Source organism: Mesoplodon densirostris, chromosome 5 (genome assembly GCF_025265405.1).
Source record: "Mesoplodon densirostris isolate mMesDen1 chromosome 5, mMesDen1 primary haplotype, whole genome shotgun sequence".
Classification (NCBI taxonomy): domain Eukaryota; kingdom Metazoa; phylum Chordata; class Mammalia; order Artiodactyla; family Ziphiidae; genus Mesoplodon; species Mesoplodon densirostris.
In genome coordinates, this window is record NC_082665.1 from 47,370,620 (window position 1) to 47,386,087 (window position 15,468).

Here is a 15,468-nt window from a genome sequence, read left to right on the forward strand (position 1 = left end):
AAGCCAAAACAAAACAAATACAACAAAACCCAAACTCATCAAGTCCATCTAGTTTTCCACTCAACAATAACATGTTACATAGCATGAGCATGATATGAGACTCTGAACTCTGCCATTTCCTCTGCTAGTTTCAGTTCGACACTCACAGTGTATCTCTGCTTACTAGGTTAAGATTGTGGGAAAAAAATGCAATCCCTACTAGATTTAGCATATATCCTTAGTAGATTTAGATTGTGTAATAAACACATAGTTTTAAAACACAATTTTTTACACAACCTAAATACATGCTAACTGCCTTACCTAGTGCTTGACTGGCATATAAATGACCTGTTCCAATGCTGGAGGAAAAATGAACTGCACTGGACTACTCAAGAGATGCTATATTGATCCTCAATGTGCACCTTCCTAAGAGACTTAGGATAATTTTGACTTCATAAAAATTTCATCCTCTACATTCTCCACTTTGGATCCTAACTCAGGTGAAAGATGTAACTCCATGATATTCTGTTTATGTGGGTTTTTTAAAATTTTAATAACTAAAACTGTGAGAAAATAAGCAAAAGAGCCAATGATGCAATAATTCTATCAATATACAGCATTATTTAATATTAATAAATACTTATCCTTGTGATCTCCCTCTCTAAAAAGCATCATCATCATCATCAGGCATGCATTTTTCAAGAGGAAAACAACAGAATAATAGCAAAACTTGGAGAAGGTAGAGAGTCTGCTCTGTGATATTTCAAGTTCTTTGACCTTGGTGAATGATGTCATTCATGTCATCCTGACTGTGTCCTGCTCTATGCTTTCATCAAAATTTCTTATTATCTCAGAAAATGTGTCCAATCTTTTAAGGGACATGATCTTTTTAACTTCCTAGTTTACCCAGGGCCATGACATTCTGTTGGTGGGGGGAGGTAGATGGGGGTAGATCACTATCCTTTTTGTTTTAGAGATAGCAGAATGGTTTTGATAAATATTTGTAAAAATCTTACAATGATACATTCCTTTAGAAATGCCTATCATAGCTGGAAAAGTCAGCTGAATATCAAGCATACTGATATTACTGAATCATTTTTTTCTCCACCCAAATATACACTTAATGGATAGCATATCTCTACATCTCTTCAATCTTTCTGGTAGAAGGCAGAGTCTGGGTGTGGGGAGATTGTGGTGGGAACAGTCTGAAGACTGGAACTTCATTAGGAAATTTGTTGGGATATGTGAACAGATAAGATCTAAACTGAAAGTAATATATCACACCCAGGCCAAGAATAGAAGCTTCTCTAGAATAGTGACGCTGGCTATTTCTCTATTGTGGATCACCTGGGCTGTAGCTTCTCAAAGTATGTGTGAAATATCACTGATGTGGGAAAGAATAAAGAAAAAAATACATACACACACACACACACACACACACACAAAATATATAGACTGGGTTGGCAAAAAATTTCATTCGGGTTTTTCCATAACATCTTACAAAAACCCGAACAAACTCTCTGGCCAAACCTATATATATAGATTGATAGAGAGAGAGAGAGAATCTCCTATCCACTGAGCACTGTGTGGTGATAGATAGTAGATGGAAGATGTTTTGCAACCACAAAGCATTATTATTTCATTATGAATGTCTGAACCAAGCATAATTTTTAATAAGAAATAAAATATGGACTTTGCTTTTCCAAGATAGATAGAACACCACATGATTTATAATGGAGGAATAAATTAGGGTAAGTATCAGAAGTCAAGAGTTCCTACAATACATAAATAAATAAAATACATCTAGAAAATCCCTAGGATGCTGTATTTTCCTCCACGACTGGTCATTTCTGATATTTAGACTGGTAAATAAAATACTTATAAATTATTTGCCAAAATGTGAATATCACATCTTGGATCTGAAAAATATGAATAGGGTCTTAAGAGCAAATGAAGGGAAGTCAAAAGAGGCCACAATGGGACATTGAACTTCAGGTTTGAAGGAGGAAAAGAACTAGAACTTAAACTTAGATACTGAGAAAGATGAATTCTTCAGGCAGAAGAACCAGCATCATCAAAAGACTATAGGTGGGGCTGCTCATGACTCATTTTGGAGTCAATAGGCAGACTTGTTTGGCCTGAGTAGGTGGGTTATTTTGAAGATAAGAGCAAATATTAGACTGGGGACAGAATGTAGAAGGCTGACAATGCCAGGCTCAAGAAATTAATATAAAAGTAAAAATTAACATCATTAGCCACAGAGATTTCATAGAATATTTTGATGATTATATAGGATTTGTTTTAAAACAGCAAAAATTATAAACCCTAAAAATGTTACATTTGACTAAATCAAAATTTAAAACTTCTACATGATAAAAATTAAGAGAGAAGGAATAATACAGCAATTTTAGAAGACAGTTGCAGCTTCTTACAAAACTAAACACATTCTTACCTAATGATCCAGTAATTGTGCTCCTTGGTATTTACCCAAATGAAATGAAAAATTATATTCACAAAAACTTGTACACACATGTTTTACTCACAATTGCCAAATTAATGCTTTATTCGTAATTGCCAAAATTTGAAAGCAACCAAGATGTCCTTCAATAAATGAATGTATAAATAAACTGTAATATATGTATATAATGGAATATTATTCATTAATAAAAGAAATGAGCTATCAAACCACAAAAAGACATGCAGGAAACTTAAATGTATATTGCTAAGTGAAAGAAGCCAATTTGAAAAGGCTACATACTGTTTGATTCCAACTATGTGACATTCTGGAAAAAGCAAAACTATGAAGAGAGCAAAGAGATTAGTGGTTGCCAGGAGTTTGGGAGGAGGAAGGGAGGGATGTATCAGTGGAGCACACATATTGTTAGGGTAGTGAAACTATCATGTATTATACTGTAATGGTGAATTCATATCATTATACATTTGTCAAAACCCACAGAATGTACAACACAAAGAGTGAACTCTAATGTAAACTAGGAACTTTAGTTAATAAGAATGTATTTATATTGGCTCATCAAATATAATAAATGTACCACATTAATGCAAGATGTCAACAATAAGGGCAACTGTTGGGGGGATTAAGAGGGTATAGGAAAACTCTCTACTTTCCATTTATTTTTCCTTAAACTTAAAATTGTTCTAACAATAAAATCTGATAAATTAATAAAAACACATAAGGGTCAAAAGGATAAAGATGTTTGCAAGATAAAGAGCTAGAAATTAGTAGCTGGAATATATGAGGAGCCTCCACAACTCAATAAGAAAAAGACACACAGTTCAATACAAAAACGGGCAAAGGAAATAAACCAGGCGATATACAAAAAAGAAATTTGAATGGCAAATAAACATGAGGAGATGCTCAAGCTCATTAGTAAATATATTCAACAAAGTATTTACTGAGCCTCTACTGAGCTCAGGTACTGTTTTAGGTACTTGGGATACATGAGTTTACTAAATATGGAAGCCTGCACATGTGGAGGTAAAATTATTGCAAGTAAGGCTTTTTTTTTTTTTTGCACCAGTCGTATTGACAAAAATTAAATGTCTGATCCTATTAACTCTTGGCAAAGATTTAGAAAAACAGAAAATTTCATGCCTTAATGATAGGTGTAAAAAGTGGTTCAAAAAGTGTGAAAGAAAAAAAACCTGATACTATCTTGCAGTATTAAATGTGCATACCCTATTACCCCCAAAATTCCACTTCTAAGATTATAGCCTAAAAATATTCTTGCACAGCACACAAGGAAACATAAATAATAATGTTTATTACAGCATTGTTGTAATATCTTACATATTGGAAGCAATCAGGGAGTTGATAAATATGAGTATACACAAAGAAAGGAATATTATGAAGTAAAAGAAATTAAACAGGGGCCTCCCTGGTGGCGCAGTGGTTAAGAGTCCGCCTGCCGATGCAGGGATACGGGTTCGTGCCCTGGTCTGGGAGGATCCCATATGCCGCGGAGCGGCTGGGCCCGTGAGCCATGGCCGCTGGGCCTGCGCATCCGGAGCCTGTGCTCCGCAACGGGAGAGGCCACAACAGTGAGAGGCCCGCATACCGCAAAAAGAAAAAAAAAAAAAAAAAAGAAATTAAACAGATATTAATATATCAAAATGGCTAGATCTCAACCATAGATTGAGGGGAAGAAATGCAACTGGTAGAATATAGAGCATGTAATAAATCATGTTAATAAAAATTTACATAAATTATATATTGTTCTTGTATGTAAGTGTGTGTATATACATATATATGTTTATGGATGTATAAAATATTTTTTAAATAAATAGATTACGACGATCTCCATTTAAAGTATAATGCTGGCTGTATGTGGTGAGATTGGAAGGGAATGGAAACAGGTATGAGGAGCAAAATAACTTCATCTTCATCTTTGTTTTATTTACTTTGTAAAAATTGATTAAATAAATATGGCAGAATGTTAATAAGTGTCAGTTTCAATTAATGGGTATAACTTTGTTATATTATTTTTAATATTTTCTGTATTTTTAAAGACTTTTGAATATAAGCAAAATTGTAAGAAATATTGGTGAATTTGTTACAACTCTACTCCATGATAAGCAAATGTTTTTATATATCTATCAGAATTTCTGATTTCAAATGGCATCTAGCCAATAAGCTCTAACATAGCCACTTCTAACCCCCTATGAAAATTGAGAATGCAGACAACAAAAAAGGGAAAAATCTTCCAGCAACACAGTCACAACCTGGGCAGAATTTCCTCTAACTTTCAGACCAAAGGAATTAAAGAGAAAAGTATAATCTGTGGACTGTTTATGTAGTGGAACTGAAATAAAGCAAATCTATTCACTAAAACAGTAATTAAATAATTTCTTTAGTCCTCCCTGTTGTCTCTCCATTGATGTAGGGAGGGCATAAAAACCTTATAAGTACTTGGCAGCCTCTTCTCCTCTGTGATATTTTTTTTTGGAGGGGATGGTCAAAAGCAGGCCTTTTTTATAGCTGCAGCCATAAGTATTTCTTGGTCTACATCTCACCTGTTGAGAGGCCACACTGAGTTGAGAAGCAGGGATGGACAAGGAGTACTGAGTTGCATTCCGAGTAGTGGAGTCCCTACAAGTAAAGCTTCATGGAAGATGTTCTTAGTGTATGTAGGACTTACCTGGAGAACTTGTTCAAAATGTAGGTTTGCAGGCCTTCCTCCTCCCCACACTAAAGATTATGATGCAGGTGGCCTGGGATTAGGCCTAAGGCTCTGCATTCTGATGTTGATTAGTTCATGACTACAGTTTGAAAACCACATTTGTCATCTAAGCCCCATTGTAATGATACAAACACGGAGTTGTATTTTTCTCTTTTTACATACTCTATCCACTTAGCCATATATTACACATTGGAAAAAAGGTCCTAAATCAGTACAGCAAAACTGAAAGACAGTGGAAATTGGACTGATTCATACTCATCACCTGCCTTTGGCTGTATATCTGAGAAGAGGGTAACATCTAAGTAGAAAAAACATAGACACAAAGGCAATTCAATTACCTGTTGGTCTGTTCACAAACACTAGATCTTGATACAGTTTTCCTTGTTTAAGGAGAGATAGGTAAACAGAAAGATGATAACATGTGATTTGTGGGAAAACAGCACAAGTGAAAGGGTAAGTTTCCCAAGATTCTGAAGAGAAGAAAAAACCTCCGAAAACAACATACTACAGAAACAGAACAAAACTTTTATTACATTTCTTGATCTCCTCTTTAAAATATAAGATGTTTTCCTTTAAGTAGATTCAGAAAGGCATAAGCGAAAAAATCTGCAACACCTTGGCTAAACAAGATGAGACGAAAAAGACAGAAGAAAGAGAAGGAGAAAAAGGAAATAAAAGGACAGGAGAAAGAAAATTAAAACACATTATCAAAAGTAGTAAGGAATGAAATTCAAAAAGGCAGAAGATAGATCAGCAATTGAAGGACAAACATAAAAAGCTCTCCTGCAATATATTTTGAACTCCAATCTGCTTCAGTTGGCCTGTGTGTCGCTGGCTAAATTCTGCAGCCCTGGAGGAAAGTTCACCCTGAAGTGCTCTCTCCTAACTTTCCCTTTGGATTCCACTTCTTTGTCAAGTCCAGGTCCTGTGTCTACTACCAAATAGTTTATCCCAGAGTTGGGCTGGAATCTCCTGTTACTTGTTATAATAATAAAATATAATATTTCTGCTATTTTTATTTAGCACTTACAAAAAGTATCTAAACTATTTGCACGAGACATTTTGCCAAGAGAAACTTTCCTCAACTATCTCCATAAAACAGAGCTACACAGAGCAAACCTTGCCAAGTGTCTTGAATAAATATTTTTTTGCATGGTCAAAAGTCACACTAAATGACCTGAGTAATTTTGCTTAATTAAAAGGGACCACCTAGGAACAAATATTAGTTGTCACCATACCCTAAATCTATTGTCTTCTAAATAGGATCTGTAAATGATCTTTTATTAACTGTTTAAAATTTTATATATATTATATAACTTATACATATTTAAATTATTATAAACAATAATTATACATATTTATATTTACATTATTATATATATATACATACATGTACACACATATATTTATAATGTTATAATGTTTAAAAAGTCTAGAAATAAACTGCACAAATTCCAAGGAAATATGTCTATATGTTAATAGCAATTGTCTATTGATGGTTAGGTTTGAGAATGATTTTATTTTCTCTTTTATATATTTTCCAAATATTCTAAATCCACAGAACTTAGAACTTCTGCTAGCCATGGTGAAATAACAAAAATTGAGTTTAACCTCCTGCTGTAAATAACTTGGCAAAATATATGAAACAACTGTTTCAGACATGGGAAAACAGGAAATGCAGGATTGGTATTCCTGAGAATAAGGAAAATTAAGGTGAGCTCTACATTTATATTGCCTTTCTGCCTGGAGTCAATTACCAAAACATAAATACAGGGTGGGAGAATGCAGAGAGAATTCAGTTGGCCTCCCTGAGTTGAGGAGGTGAAGATTAAAACTGGGAAAGCTGAGGCAGCTGGAAATTTGGGGACAAAGTTTCTAAAAGTAGATAGTATGAAGAAAAAGAGGTCTGCATAGGGGTCGCATTGTGTCTTACTGAGAACCAGCCCTGACATGCATAGAAGTAGTTCTGCTTCTGGCATAGACAAATACATTCTTACTAGGTTGACTTTCCTGCAGATAATAACCGTATACTCTGGACAAAATGCAAAAGAAATTATGTGAAAGAACTGGATAGTGCAAAACAGCAGGCAGATTCTGGAACCTGGACAAAAAGAAAATTTTTATACAGCATTTAGCTTGAAAGCAAGCTATACTTGGTACCATGTGAAGTGGCTAAAACTCATGGAAAATATACCATCTTTCAGGCCTGAATAGCCAGAATACAGCTGCTAGAAAGTGAGGGGGCACCCAGAAAAAGAGAACATAGAGAGGGAGAGCCACAGACTCTGTGCATACACTTTGCCAAAATCTCTGTATGACCCATGAACTGTGAATGCATGGAGCCTACTTTAAGCCACTTAGCTAAGATTAACAGAATTGAACTGAAGGTTAAACTGTTACCCAAACGGCATAATTTTCAGTCTGAGTCCAACCAAGGTAATTGCCTGCAAAAACAAACAAAATAAACTGTTTCTGAACTAATATAGTAGAATCCAGAGTATCCACAACATAATATCAACAACCCCAAGGATCCAATCCAAAATTACTCAACATATGGAATAATAGGAAAATATGACTTATTCTCAAGGGAAAAAAAAATCAAAAGAGACAACCCCCAAGGTAGAATTATCAGGCTCTGTAGAGCAGCTATTATAACTATGCCAAGAAAAAGAAAAAAAAATGCTATAATGAATGAAAAAAGAAATCTAGGAAAGAAATGGAAGCTATGAAAAAGAATCAAAAGAAAATTCTAGAAATAAAATATAAAATATCTGAAATTTAAAAGTTCACTGTATTGGTTGATTTAACAGCAGAATGGAGACGAAAAAGAAAAAACACAGGTTAACATTAAGATGAATTGAGTAATTGCTATCTGAAGAACAGAGAGGGAAAATGTGTGTGTGTGTGTGTGTGTGTGTGTGTGTGTCTAGGACCTGTTTGACAATACTAAGAGGTCTAACTTCCATGTTATGGTAGTCCCAGGACAATAGGAGAGGAAGAATGGAGCAGAAGCAATATTGAAAAAATAATGGCCAAACGTTCCCAAATTTGGTAAAGACATAAATTTACATATTCAAAAAATCAGTAAAATCCAAATGGATAAATATAAAGAAAACCACACCTAGGTACATCATAACCAAACTGCTGAAAACTGAAGATAAAGGTAAAATCTTGAAAGCACCCAGAGAATTGGGATGATGGAACAAATGATTCAAATGACAATTAGCTTCTAATCAGAAAAGTAGAGGTGAGAAAACAGTGGACCAACATGTTTCAAACGGCTGAAAGAAAAAGAATTAATCTAGAATTCTACATCTAGCAGATATATTATTTAAAACATTTTTAGACAAAAAAAAACAGAAAGGTCATCATCAGCAGACTTGTATTATAAGAAATGTTAAAGGAATTCCATCAAGCATGAGGAAAATAATAGAATATTGCAAGTAAAAAACACAAAGGAAGAGTGCCAGAAATTTCAAATAAATAAATAAAAGATTTTTCTCTAATTTATAATTTTTTTACAAAGATAATTAACTAAAGAAAATATAATGTACTGAACAGAGTGGTATAGCTAATAAGCCAATAGTGGAAATAAAATGGCATATTCAGTTTCAAGTATTTCATCACTATGTAAACAGAGAAAAATAAAGAACAATCAGAAAACAAATATAATATGGTAGATTTAAACCAAATGTATAATTACATTAAATGCAAATAGTCTAAACACTAATTAAAAGGCACAGATTATCAGATAATAAGAAAACCAAGATCTAATGATATTCTGTCCACAATAAACTATATTAAATATTTTAAAAATAGATTAATAGTAAAAAGATGGAAAAAATATACCATGAAGCACTAATTGAAAGAAAACTAAATGAAAGAAAACAAAGTAGACTTTAGAACAGGAATATTACTAAGGAGGAATGTTTCATAATGATAAAGGAGTCCATTCATCAAAAAAAAAATTCTAAATGTGTATGCACCTAATAGCAAAGTGTCAAAATGCATGAAGCAAAAATATAATGAACAGAGGAGAAATAGATAAGATCCCAATTACAGTTGGAGGTTTTAACACATTTTTTTTCTCAGTAATTAATAGAAGTAGATGAAAAATCAGTAAATAATATTGATGACTTGAACATTATCAAATGGCTTGATCTAACTGACATTTATAGAACATTCCATCCAATAATTGCAGAATATACATTCCTTTTAATTGAAAACTAAATATTGCCCAAGATAGACTATATGCTGGTACATGAAATAAGTCTTAATAAATTAGAGAGAATTGAAAAAATACATATTATATTTTCTGACCAAAAAAGAATTGAATTAGAAATTAATAACAGAAAACTATCAGGAAAATCTTCAAATATTTGGAAATTAAATATTATACTTCTGAGTATGCCATTAATTAAAGAAGAAATCACAAAGGAAATTAGAAAATATTTTGAACTCAGTGAAAATGAAATCAATATATCAAAATCAGTGAGTTTACAATTAGTTTTTTTAGGTTAATTTATTGCTTTAGATGTTTATATTATAAAGTAAAAGGTCTAAAATCAATAATCTGCCTTAAGACTTTATAGAACTTATTTTTTTAAAAGAGCAAGGTCAGAATGTCCATGATCAAAAAAAATCTACCAACAATAAATGCTGGAGAGGGTGTGGAGAAAAGGGAACCCTCCTACACTGTTGGTTGGACTGAAAATTGGTACAGCCACTATGGAGAGCAGTATGGAGGGTCCTTAAAAAACTAAAAATAGAGCTACCATATGACCCAGCAATACCACTCCTGGGCATATACCTGGAGAAAACCATAATTTGAAAAGATACATGTACCCGAATGTTCATAGCAGCACTATTTACAATAGCCAGGACTTGGAAGCAACCTAAATGTCCATTGACAGAGGAGTGGATAAAGAAGATGTGGTACATATATACAATGGAATTTTACTCAGCCATAAAAAAGAATAAAATAATGCCATTTGCAGCAACACGGATGGACCTAGAGATTGCCATACTGAGTGAAGTAAGTCAGACACAGAAAGACAAATATCATATGATATCGCTTATATGTGGAATCTAAAAAATGGTACAAATGAACTTATTTACAAAGCAGAAATAGAAACACAGATGAAGAAAACAAGCTTTTGGTTACCAGGGGGAAAAAGGGAGAGGGGGGATAAATTGGGAGATTGGGATTAACATATACACACTACAATATATATAAAATAGGTAACTAATAAGGCCTTACTGTATAGCACAGGTAAGCCTACTCAATACTCTGTAATGACCTATATGGGGAAAGAATCTAAAAAAGGGTGGATATTTGTATATGTATAATTGATTCACTTTGCTGTACAACTGAAACTAACACAACATTGTAAATCGACTAAACTCCAATAAAAGTTTAAAAATAAATAAATAAATAAAAATAAAAAGAGCAAATTAAACTCAAAGTAAGTAGAAGAAAGAGAGGATAAAGATAAGCACAAAAAATGAATGAAGTGGAACTTTTTTTAAACTAATAAAACTAAAAAGTGGTCCCAGTGGCATTTTAGTGGAAACAGATGTTTCCTCTTTCTCAAAAGTTTAGTGTTGCTGTAGGATCTGGGCTTTGTATGTTATGTCACTCCCCTGGAAGCCTTCCTTGGACATTTCAGAGCAGTCAACTTAAAGCATTATATTATAATACAGCATTACAATTGAGATCTCCCATTGGACACAAGCTCTTTGAGATCAGGTTTGTTTCATTTTTATTTTATTTTAATTCACTTTATTTTATTATCATCTTTACAATCTATTTTCCTAACACCTATTCTAGAGTTTAGCTCATCATAACTTCTTAGCAAATATTTTGTTGAATGTATGAATGAATGAATTACCCAGTGTATTTGAGAATGAGCATTTTCTACCAGTTCAGAAAAACTCTTAACACTTGCTTGTCTTTGTACCTTGATTATGGGGATTTTTTTCCTTGTCTGAAAGGTGGTGGGGATAAAGGGTGGGGCAGGGACTAGACACGTTTTGTTTATCAGCCATGTAGGACTAACTAGGATCCAAGAAGTAATGAAAAGGAAGTTCATGGGGACAAATAATATAATTTGAAGTTGTGTGTTCACTGGTCAGACCCTAGGACTCTCCCTTATGTGGCAGAGCCAAAAGGACGTAGGAGAAAGAGTAAGTACTTCTTTTCTTTTCCCTTTTGCTACAAATGTAGCTGTGTAAAATATAAATCAATGAGAGGTTAAGACATTTTCTCTAAACAATTTAAACCCTATTCTTTGCAGTTTAACCAGCAGTTGTGGAAATTCAAGTTTTTAGTCACGAAGGTTAGAAAGAGAATGAGATTGAGAGTCAGGTGAATTGGAATTAATATCATTTGGGGTGTGAAAAGGTGATTGAATAAAGCATTTTCAGTCTTCAAGCCACAGTTTCCTCATCAAAAGTAACAATGACAACTGCGTTTTCTACTTTATAAGCCTATTGTAAAGATATATGCAAGTAATCTATGTTAAAATGACTTTTAAAAAAAACTTTGCAAAACATTATACAAATATAAAGTATGGTATGGTATGGCTGTGATCTTCTATTCCAAGTCTAACTGGGTACTCCTCTTTCAGCTGAATATGTAGGTGTGAACTTTCTGACTTTTCTTTAGGAGAAAAGAGAGGACAAAATTACCCTGTGAATAAAAATGAAACTAGTAGCTGAGTGATTTAAGGAAACGTGGTTATCGTGTTTACTTTTCTACTGCTTTCCTCGGCAGTTATTTCCACCATTTTGTCTTCCAGCTCACTTATTCAGTCTTCTGCCTCAGTTATTCTGTTATTGATTCCTTCTAGCACATTTTTCATTTCAGTTATTGTGTTGTTCATCTCTGCTTGTTTGTTCTTTAGTTCTTCTAGATCTTTGTTAAACATTTCTTGTATTTTCTCAATCCGTGCTTCCATTCTTTTTCTGAGATTCTGGATCATCTTTACTATCATTACTCTGAATTCTTTTTCAGGTAGATTGCCTATTTCCTCTTCATTTATTTGGTCTTGTAGATTTTTACCTTGCTCCTTCATCTGTGACATACTTTTTTTCTGTCTGATTTTTTTTTTTTAATTGAGTGAGATTGTGCTCCTGTTTTACTGGTTGTTTGGTCTGAGGCTTCCAAGAATGGATTCTGTAGGCTATTGGGTAGAGCTGGGTCTTGGTGCTGAGATGAGGACCTCTGTGAGATTTCACTCCTATGAATATTCCTTGGGGCCTGAGGTTCTCTGTTAGTCCAGTGGTTCAGACTCAGAGCTCCCACTGCAGGAGCTTCCGCCCAACCCCGGGCTCGTGAACCAATATCCCACAAGCCAGTTCACTCTGGGGTTCCTTCCGTCTCCTTGGGCATTAGAGTCCCCCACCAGCGGCTGGCAGGTGCCTTAGTTGTGGGGAGACGCTAACTCCGTGTCTTACCACACCACCGTCTTGACTCTGCCTCCACTACCGATAGGATTCTGTCTTTCTTTGCTCTTTCACTTCTTCTTTCTTTTTTATTTTTATTGTTTATTTTTGAAGCATTCTGACATCCTCTCATAAGAGGACCTTTAGCAGAGATACCAAAGGAAAAAAATCAAATAAATATCTCTTAATCTACCAGTGCAACTCAGTTCTGATATACCCACTGACAATAAATAAATAAGCAAATAAATGAATAAATCAATGGCTTCTGGGTTTTAAAATTATAAACAGGACACTGTGGCTAGACTGTGATCTGGAGTAGACAGTTGACAGGATGGAAGAGAGGAAGGATAAAAAATGGTAAAGGAATGAGTCTGTTGGTGCTAAAGTTTAGGTAAAAGAGAAATTCTACGTATATCTCAGTCACAGAGTTGGGGGTGGGGGCTGTTCACAAGCCTAGGGGAACAGCCAACTGAGGTCATGTCCTAGGCTAAGGCCATATCTACATACTGAAAAAGGGAAGTTAGTATGAGAGTTGTGCAAATCATATACCTTTCCAAGAAAAAGTCCATCTTTAATTAGAATATCTGGGGAATAAGGTGAGAACTGGAGGTGAAAGCACTCAGTTATCTATGTGAGTTGAATTTTTAATGTAGAGTAAATTTAAGGGTAAAGGTAATTAAATATTTTTTATCATGACAAACTGTAATTACTAATCAGAGGCCTCTAGCATAGGATGATTATGCTAAGATGGGGTTTAGACGCTTAGGATAAGAGCCTGGGCTGCTGGTGGTGAGCACATCCATCTTCCCATCCTGGTTACAACACACTGGGCTTTTCTTAGGGGTGAACGGCTGTCCACTCTGGTCAGACTTTCATTTTGATTGATGTGTCTCTGCCATTCAGATTTTTAAATATTTCGAATAACATCCCCAGAATCATCTCCATACCAGCAATGTGACCCAAAGACAAGAAAAGAGCCCTGGTCAAGCAGTACTGTTTGGTCCCAGCTGAATATTGCAAAGAGAAATCCTACTGTTAAAATATTCTCTTCCCAATCAGTGGGACTAATCAGCAAGTAGGATCCTTGAGGAACTGCTTATATACTACAATGAATAACTACATGAAGACAATATATTATACGGTAACTATCAAGGAGACTGGCCTTGAGGAAACCAGGACTGTCCATTGGCAGTTAAGAATCCCTTGGGAAACCTAGCCCTCCTGACCCACTCACATGAGCATTCCTGTCTTGCACCTGGGGAGGAGATATGGGGAAGACCTGGTCTCCTGGAACATTTCCAAGTTCAATAATGCTGAAGATATCTATAATTCAACCAAGAAAAAAAATCTCCATTTACTTTTGTACTCTTTCCATCCTTTTCTGCTCTTGCCAGTACCCAGGTAACAGTGCAGTCAGCTTTTAGCCCCGCCACTGTAGTGCACAGACCCCTTGCCTCATGCCCTGCAAACTTTGGAACTCTTTAACTTTCATGACCTCTTGTGTAAAGTGCAAGGAATGGAAGCCCGATAAATTTAGTATTAAACATGCAAGGTGACAGTCATTCTGCTTGGGAGCTGAGCAGCAAGGACAAGCTAAGAACAGTAGCTGTGCTCTGGAGGACATTCTCCATCCAGAGCAGAGACTGATGGCTCCAGGTAGCAGCTTGCTGAAATTTATATGAGTTTCAGAAATCCAGCTCTCAGCAGGCAGAGAAAATGGAATTATAGGAAGACGCTGAGGACAGGAAGATAGAAAAGCCTATGCTTCTATATTCAATGAAGGGTTTCTTTTTTTTTTTCTTTTGACAAGAGGGCAAGTTTCTTATATAGTTTTTTGGGAACATGTTTTAGTATTTCCTTTGTGTTGAGACATGTCACTGAACCATGTACAGTATGACAGGCATCTATTCTGGTTCAGAAGGAAAAACTATCATGGATTATATGTCTGACATTCAGGTGTTCCTTGGACACATCTCACCATATGGAGTTTTGATTTTTTCTGTTTGTTTTTTATTTAGTAATAACTTTCATAGTATCAACCTTCTCAGATATCTGGTCCCAGATGACAGAAAACAAGCTGAGACAGTAACAAGTTCTCAAGGCAGGACAGGTATCTGCTTTGCTTCACCTCTAGAGCAGCTTGCATGTGACAACATGGCTTTGATTTTCCTTAATATTCTTTTATCTACACATGTAAATAACTTGAAAAGAAAATACCATGCCCAGATCAAAAAACTGTGTCTTCTATTTACCCTCTGAGAATTTGCTTTGGTGGAAAGGGAAATCATTTCACATACTACATGCATCGTGAATGAATTTTGATTGCTTGCCCCCAGACCATGAGACTTACATGCTAACATGAAGAGTGAATAATAACTATATACTTTGCAAGTGCAGGTGAATGGGTGAAGTTTTACTATGGATAGGATTGGACCATGGTAGTAACACCTAGAGCCATAGGGTCGATTTCTCAAAATCTATGCCAAAGCAAATTTTTAAATGACATTCCACCTCCACAGAGATTTGGTTCCTTTTTTCTCTAAATGTATATAGATTGAATGGTAGAATGGTTTGCTCCTTCAGTCCATGCTGGTATTTCTATAAAAATACTTCACTTGAGCCCAAGAATAGAACCAGAAGCAGGGAGAGAAGTTAGCAGTTAATTATTATTTATTGGACATTCATTCATATTCATAAATATTTACTAACAAATATTTAAGCATCTGTTATACACCAAGAAAATACTATGCACTAAGGATACAGAAATGAAGAAGGCAGCTAAAGACCCTGCCCTAAGCAAGCTCACATCTGAAAATAGGAACAGAAAATAAATCAGTAAACAATT